This window comes from Habropoda laboriosa, unplaced genomic scaffold (genome assembly GCF_001263275.1).
Source record: "Habropoda laboriosa isolate 0110345459 unplaced genomic scaffold, ASM126327v1 scaffold67, whole genome shotgun sequence".
Classification (NCBI taxonomy): domain Eukaryota; kingdom Metazoa; phylum Arthropoda; class Insecta; order Hymenoptera; family Apidae; genus Habropoda; species Habropoda laboriosa.
The window spans coordinates 4,427,211-4,435,469 of record NW_017100242.1 but is presented as its reverse complement, the minus strand read 5'-3'; positions in this window follow the sequence as shown (position 1 = coordinate 4,435,469).

Here is an 8,259-nt window from a genome sequence, read left to right as displayed (position 1 = left end):
GTGCAGTCATAATACCTTGCTATCCGTTACTTATTTAAGGACATAAATTTGTGAATATCGTTCTTAAAAAGTGTACATTGTAAATAAAATATGCAATAGTATACGTATACATATATATTTCAACTTTTGATTAAAGCATAGACATATACGAGGTTGTACTTTATCTATGTCAAAAGTTATATAGTATTATGTTTGAATTAATCCACATTAACAAGATGAGGCAAAGCAAAGCGCGCGTTTTTTGTTTTTGGAGCAAAGCTAGGTTAGAAAAAGTTTACTCTGATATGATTAATGATTACAACACAGAATACATAAAATTATTTACGCAAAGAAAAAATTATTTTAAACCAAATATCAAATTCACTTAGACTAAGGCAAAAACAGTTAAAAATCGTTATTCTTTAATAATATATTTTTCTTTTGTCGCTGACATCTTTGGAGGAAATTAAAGAAGAAATCTTATGGTATTTTTCACATGATTTATTCTTATATTCTATTTACTTACACTACATAGAAGGCTTCAAAACAGGGAAAGGAAAAAGAAAGACTGATGTTATTTCGAAAATACGATTTATTAACCTGATGAATGTAAATTCTGTAACGCGCGCTCACACGTACAATGTCTTCTCTGTCATGCTCGTCTCTACATTCTCACGCACGCGGTATACAAAATCTATATTGTTATTATACTTAAACATCATGACGCGTAGCTTATTCGTTAAACGTACACTATCCTAAAGATCGTATTTAAGTTACTATGTCGATTCCAGTAACCCAGATCGTTGAAAAGTCCCTTTTACGAAATTATAAAGCAAGTTTCCAAAAAAAAAGCATGTTGAGATGCATCCAAGTTATCTCCCTCACTCTCGATTCCTTTTTTGTTGAATCCTTTTGGCTTTTGTTCATTTTAATTTGTCGATTACGTTTATTACAGATTCATCTTTCTAAGAAGATTCGTGTAAGTAGGTACATTACTTGTTTTCTCTTCGCTTTTGAGAGAAGGGAATGAGAATCATCGTTTAAAGACGAATAATAATAATTATTTTGGAGAAAGAAAGAGAACGTTTTTAAAGTTCGTGAAAATTTCAGATACGAGTGAAATACAATTATAAAAGTTTTAATAATGAATTAAATTTATACAAAACTTATGCCATCATTATTCGTCATTGCCAGACGAATATAAGTTTTATTACTGAAATATAAATTTTTAGATATTTTTAATTTCTTTACAGTTTGAAAATTTCTTTTATCTTTATAATTTCATAAAGATTACATTTAAGTTTTATTATAAAAAGAGGAATAAAGTATATTAGTGTACTCTAATTTCGTTGTTTTTTCAGTTATTCGTATATTATTTCGGTCATGCCGAATTATTTAAAAATTCAAGTTTGTTTCAAAGAAAATCAGAGCATTATTTTCAATAAGAAAAAAGGTATGATTTCTCTTTCTTTTTCTAAGTAAAGAACACAATATAACTTCGATGATTCCCAATCGATAATGTCGTCAAATTAATTCTTAATTGCTCTCGTAATCTCGTTTATCGATTATAGCATCGAACGACTATCGATCGACTAACATGTTAGCTAATCGTTACTATTCAATACGCAAATTACAGTTGCAATTAACAATTAGTCGATGAGTCTTTTTAAAAAAATGTATTCCTAAGGGGAACAAAGAAAGGGACAGAGAAAGAGAGAGAGAGAGAAAGAAGGGGGAGTGGGGGAGCAAAAAATGTGTACTCAACTGCACTCGGCGCACCTAAACGATACGTTAAACATTTTTCCTAATATCATTGTTAAATAAACGCGTTAATAACAACCGATATGTTTTCGATTTTCATCCTAGAATGTCCCTTAATTGTGAATATAGTTAGAATAAAAGAAAGCAAGAAATTAAAAAAAGACAAATTCTTCAGATGGGATTACCCTCTTTTATCGGCACAGTTCATGCACGGTTACGTAAGTATATACAAGGGAGATCATTATATGGAGCGAATTATAGTCAAATGTACGCATACAAATGTATATACAAGGTGTCTAAAAATTTCGTGCCATTTATAGACACTCTGTATAATTACGTGTATGTATATACATATGTATATATGTTACGGCAGAGAGGAATTTTCCTTTTTGAGATTTAACTACGTACAAAAAATATCCTTATAAGTTACATATGATTTATGTACACAGTGTACCTACATGTTTTTTTTTTCCGATGATTGTAGTAGTGAGTGCGTGTGCGTATTGTACAATCTGTAGCCTATTTAACATTGAAACGAGAAAGACACAATTTGCTTTTCACCTTCTTTTCACAACTGTTTACTTTCGCGACACACCGTACGCATAGATTTTTAATCTCATTTCACAGATTACACTTTGCTCTTTCTCTGTTTTACCTCAATTTACATTAACGAATAGTTCGGCCATTTCGTCATCTGATAATATAACTTTCAAGGATATGACAATTTCATCCACGAATGGCTCGCCACTTTGGCCTTTCTTATTGGCATATCTTGCTCGAAAATATTGCAACTCTTGCATCCTTCCTTCGCATAGTTTGTACATTTATTAAGTCGTTTTATTCTCTGTTTTTTTATTTTTTTTTTATTTTTGCGTGTCCTTCGTACCAATGATAGATCATTTAAGAATTATATCGCGAAACAACAAAAATCTCACTGATAAAATTTAATCAATATCAATATTATAATTCTTAATCTATTTTTTTTTTTTTTAAACATAACTTCGTTAAATAGTGTAACATTTCTCCTTATCAATTTTTTAGATTTTCACTAAAAAAAAAAGACGTTACCTGCGTTTTAGAATCATTCTACAACGAATTCACCTTTAATTATAGTAATTAAGAAAAGTGCTTACAACGAAATTGTTTCTAACTTTCGTTTCTTTTTCTTAATTTCGTTCAAAACAACTCAGAGAAAAATAATTCCCTTTGAAGAAAGTACTTATGTACACATGTTTATTAAAAATCTAGAATGAAAATTTCAATCGATAAATTGGTAAATTGGCAAAAACTGAAAAGTTAGTGTTTCGTAAAAAAAAAAAAGAAGGAACTTTTATTTCCCGAAATCTTAAGTATTTATTATGAAAATGATAGATATCTCAATATGTCACAGGTAGTAATACTAATTCAAGAATAATTCATAATTATAAAAATTTCAACGAATAGTAGAAAAAGTTAACATTAAACACATACGTTGAAATTGGTAACAATTGAGAAATAGAATGCATTCAACAACGTTACACTTTATTAAGTATTGTATTTTTTTTATTGAAAAATATTCAAGCACATGGCAAAATATTTTGGCGGAGAATAGAGGCGTTCTAAATTAGTCAGGCGTACTATACGTGCTTGTAAGGCACACTACTATAGCGTTTCCGCCATCGCTGATTGCCGAAAATTTTGTCACGAGTTTCTCATCCCTAGAATAACCGTTGTTTTTTTTATGTGCTGTATTTAATAATATCCTAAACGAATTAACGAAACCATTCGTGATAGTAATAAAAATACATCTATTTCTTGTGCTTTCTTCCACTTTTCACTTATTTAAACAGTTTTCTTTTTTTTTTTCAAATGTACGAACCCTTTAAATAATTCTGCTTAAATAAGTAATAAATTATTATCTGTTACTTCAATTTAGTACTAAATAAATTTGACAAATTTAGTACTATAAAGAATGTAGATTATAAGAATTACATCGCAATTGTTATAAAGTACCATTTTTAAAAAAACCTATTAGAATACTTTGTTGGACATGAACTTTAATTATCTACAAATACTACTTCATAAACGTTTATTCAAAACTAATTCTCTCAGAAATGGATGTTTATATTAAAAATTTTCATTTCGCACGATCGTTTAATTTTCTTCAAAAGGAATTATATTTTCCCAAATTGTACCGCGTGTAATAAAGTAAGCGGATCAACAAAATATCACTTATCGAAATTGATAATTATTATAATAATTATTTGTCCGAAAGAGAATAGAAAATTTGTGTATTTCGAACTTTTCCCAACAATCTTGCGTTCACTTGAATAATTATATTACCCGTTAATGTCCATAATTACGCTAAAATAATCTCCAATGTATCGAATTAAATCTAATTTATCGAATTAATTCTTATTTCATTAAACGATTATCAGTCTGTTACGAAATTTTCGATCGTGAAAAACAATTACCACTTCAATTGTCATTCAGATCAGAATAGAACGAAATAAAGATGAAGAAAAATTGCAACAGTCACTGCACTGTTACAAAACGACACTTTTTTCCCAAATTAATCGACGAACATATATTCGTGAAAATAGTAAACTACCAATTTTTAATTCGTTTCTCATCTTTTTTCTTTTTGCAGGAAACTAAACAACGTAAAAAAAAAAAAAAAAAAAAGAAGTTCGAACACAGGTACGAAAATTTACTCCACCGATTATAAAGTATTAACAACATTCCTACGATATAATTTAAGGGACAAGAACTTTCCTGAATGATACGAATGCATCGACTTCCGCTTTTTGTGCAACAATGGCCTCGAACATAGTTCAGTATTTACATCCATGTAAGAAAATACAATTTCCATGAAATGTACACGTACCTCGCGAATATGTAAGCAGAGTAACGAAGAACTTTTTCTCCTTTTTTTTCAGTTTCGAACTAAATGGTGCTTTTTACAAAACAGCGGCTAGCGACAGGAAAGAAAAGAAGAAAGAAAAACGGGAAAAGGCTGTAATGGGATTGTAATGGTGGGACCAAGAAGAGATGGCGGTGGACGGCGGTACAAGCAAAGAATAAATTAAACCAACAAAATAAATACAATGTATTATTACTGTAACATACGCCACATGCTGATTTGTGTGGTATACGACAAGAGAAGGGAAGAACGGAAGAAAGAAAGAAAGAAAAAAAGAAAAGAAAAATTAGAACGTATTCAAGATTGACTATTACTATTCTCTTGCTTCGTCGACCGCGATGATCGCGGTTGTTTGGTGGTCGGAGGAGAGATTATCGGTGCTCCAAGAGAGATACAGCAGAAGAAACGAAAATGGAGAGAGAAAAAAGAAAACAGAAGTGAACGTAAAGTAAGGAAAAATAAAAAAAAAAAACAAAAAGAAAGGAAGAAAGAAAGAAAAATATGTAAAGAATCATTTTGTAAACGCGGCCATTTCAAACATAACAATGGGAGACGCGGATATGATCACGTTCAACAAGAACGATAATAGCGCACGTAAAATATACATTCAATATTTGTACATGTATCTGTATACGCACATACACAAAAGTAACACACGTAATGCCCAGACGTGATGTACGTGCAGACACACACACACACACACACACACACACACACGCGCGCGCGCGCGTACATTTCTATAGTGCACACGAATAGAAAGAAGGGCTTTGTTATAGTTCACGATTTTGGCGATGAAATTTGGTTCCTCTTTGATTTCATTCACGATCGTTTTCGTCCTGGTTTTTTCTCTTTTTTTATTCGTATGATCGATCGTTGCTCGATCCTCCACGCGAAATTATACACTCGGTTCTATTTTTGTATTAATCGAGCCTTCGAACGACGATCGTCCATTTTTGGTTGCACGAAGGATGGCTAAATTTTTTTTTCTCTTTTTGGCACGGAGGAATTTATTTCGTTCTTATTTTCTTCGATACCTCGATCTCTCTCTCTACGTACGATTCGTTTTCAACGAAAGAGAATGAAAAGATATTTGTGTAACATTGATACAGAGGTTTTGCGATTTTTACTTTTTTTAAGAAACAAAAATTACACGAACTTCGCAGAATCCTCAATTTTTGCTCGTCCGAGTTTCCGGGAAAATTTGAAGTTATCGTTACTCTACTCGAGTATGCTTCGTTCGAAGTGATTATGAATATACAGTTTTGTTTATTTATAGATACAATAGTTTTCTCTACATAAATATATATATATTTGCCGCATTTACCGATTTTTAATTTTTCTCTTTAATTTCCATCTCAGGTTTCCCACGTTTTTCTATACTCTTTTTACAATTTTGTATTTATAAATAAATAGACACCGTTCCAACGAACTCCTGAAATCGAGTAGAACAACAATTAAACTCGTCATTTTTGCGAAACTTGAAATTACTCGGTCGCGTGATTAGGGTATTTCGTGATTTGCGATGTTTCGATTTTCAACGTGAAATTACCTCGATACAAGCTTCAGCATTCGGACAATCGTCTTTCGACCTGATCGTAGCACATAACTAGCGTGTGTTGCATTTCTAATGATCGTACAAATTATACGAGCACCAAAAGGAAAACGAACGCGGTTTGGACGCACAATACTAAAATTACAAAATAAAAGTAATAATAATAATAATAATATTAATAATGATAATAGAGAAAAAAAAAACAAAAAACAAGTCCTACGAGGGAGAAAAACAGCAAAATAAAGTACTATAATCTGTTAACATTGCAGGGACGACATATATACAGTCACTCCGAAGAATATTTCGGCACTAAACGAGGAAGAAAGAAAAAAAAAGAAAAAAAAAAACAACCATTTAAGCACAAACAGGCGAAAAGTGTGATATTCGTGATATTTAAAATATCGCGAATATGAATTAATACGAAATGTCACATTACGAATATTCGAAATATTCATTCTTGCCGAATTGTCCGACGAACATCTGTGTAACACAAGCAGTTCGACATGATTTCGATTAATTAATTACAATGTCATATGTACGAAAATGCATTAAACTAATAATACGTAATCCTAAAGTACGATAAATGACGTTTCGTAACGAAAGAGCATCAGCCAAATCCTTGAATAATTAACCAAAAATGTATCACTGGAGAGGCAAGCTTATATATACATATATAGTGTCCGAATATATTTTTTTTGGGAGTAACTGTACACATACACACACACACATAAACAAAAAAGAAAAGAAAAAAATATAATCTAGCGGTATAACGACCAATTGCAATGGTACTGCTAGCAATAAAAGTTACGAACAACGCAAAACGGACAGGATCACTCGTTTCTTTCTATAAATTCACTCGACGGACGTAAACAATTCCAATAAAACGATATGTCTCGAGATGTTTAACCTTTTTTTCTTTCTTTCTTTCTCTCTGAAGTTCATTTAAACAAAATAAAATTATTACAAAGCAGCACGTTGTTAAGCGTAACGCAAAGGCGCTCGCTTTCACGACTTAAAACATATACATATACATATATAGCTACATATATTTTTTTCCGTCGTATATAAACGATTTCCATTAAGTACATTTGACAAATGATTCCTGTTCCGTTCGAATATATTCGGGAAGCTTTTGTAAGGATCTATACAAAAGGATATTTAATTGCACCGCGGTCAAACTGAATTGCATAGCGTTACCATGATCATCTAATAAACAAATATATCTTTCTACAAATAATCGTGAACACCATTTCTACAAAGTGTGAATAATAGCAATAATAAGATATAAAAGTAATAATAATGGTAATAATAAACTTTCACAATATCGATACCACCATAAAACACAGTGATAATCATAATAATTACGTCATAATATAATATTAATAGTCTAATAAAGTAATAGTAATAAATCATAATTATTCTAATAATAATAATAATAACAATAACAATAAGGGTAACGATAGTAATTGGTAAAGTGGGTCGTAGCAATAATAATAATCGTAATAATAATAATAATCGTACTAATGGTGGTAATCAACGTAGCAGCACTGTTATTCCTATTTTTTTTTTCCCTTGTTGTGTTTTAACAACGAAATAAACGTACATGTGTGCTGAAGAGAACATGGTGAAAGATGAAACGTAAAAATGGTGATATATTAATTCGTAAATGTTACTTCTGACTAGGCTCCATTTGTATTCACATGTACAAAGACTTAAGAGAACATGTAACCTCGCGTAAGTTAATTATTATATGTATATATCGGCTGAACGTGCATGCATGAGGGAGAGTTAGCCGTTAACGGTGCGTAAGTACATCAGTTAATTAATGACGTCTTTGGTAATTGGCATGGAGCACGGTACAACGACCACAATCGATACGGGATGATCCATCAGAAATTGCAGCAGTTGTTGTTGTTGTTCGTTAACAATGCTCAGAACGAAAATTTTTCGGCTCGAATTAACGATTATCGGATCGTTAATTGACAACGATAGGATTGCATTAGTTAACTCCTAGATCGCATTGTTGTAGGCTCGTTATCACTCATGCCGATGTAACGCTTTTCTG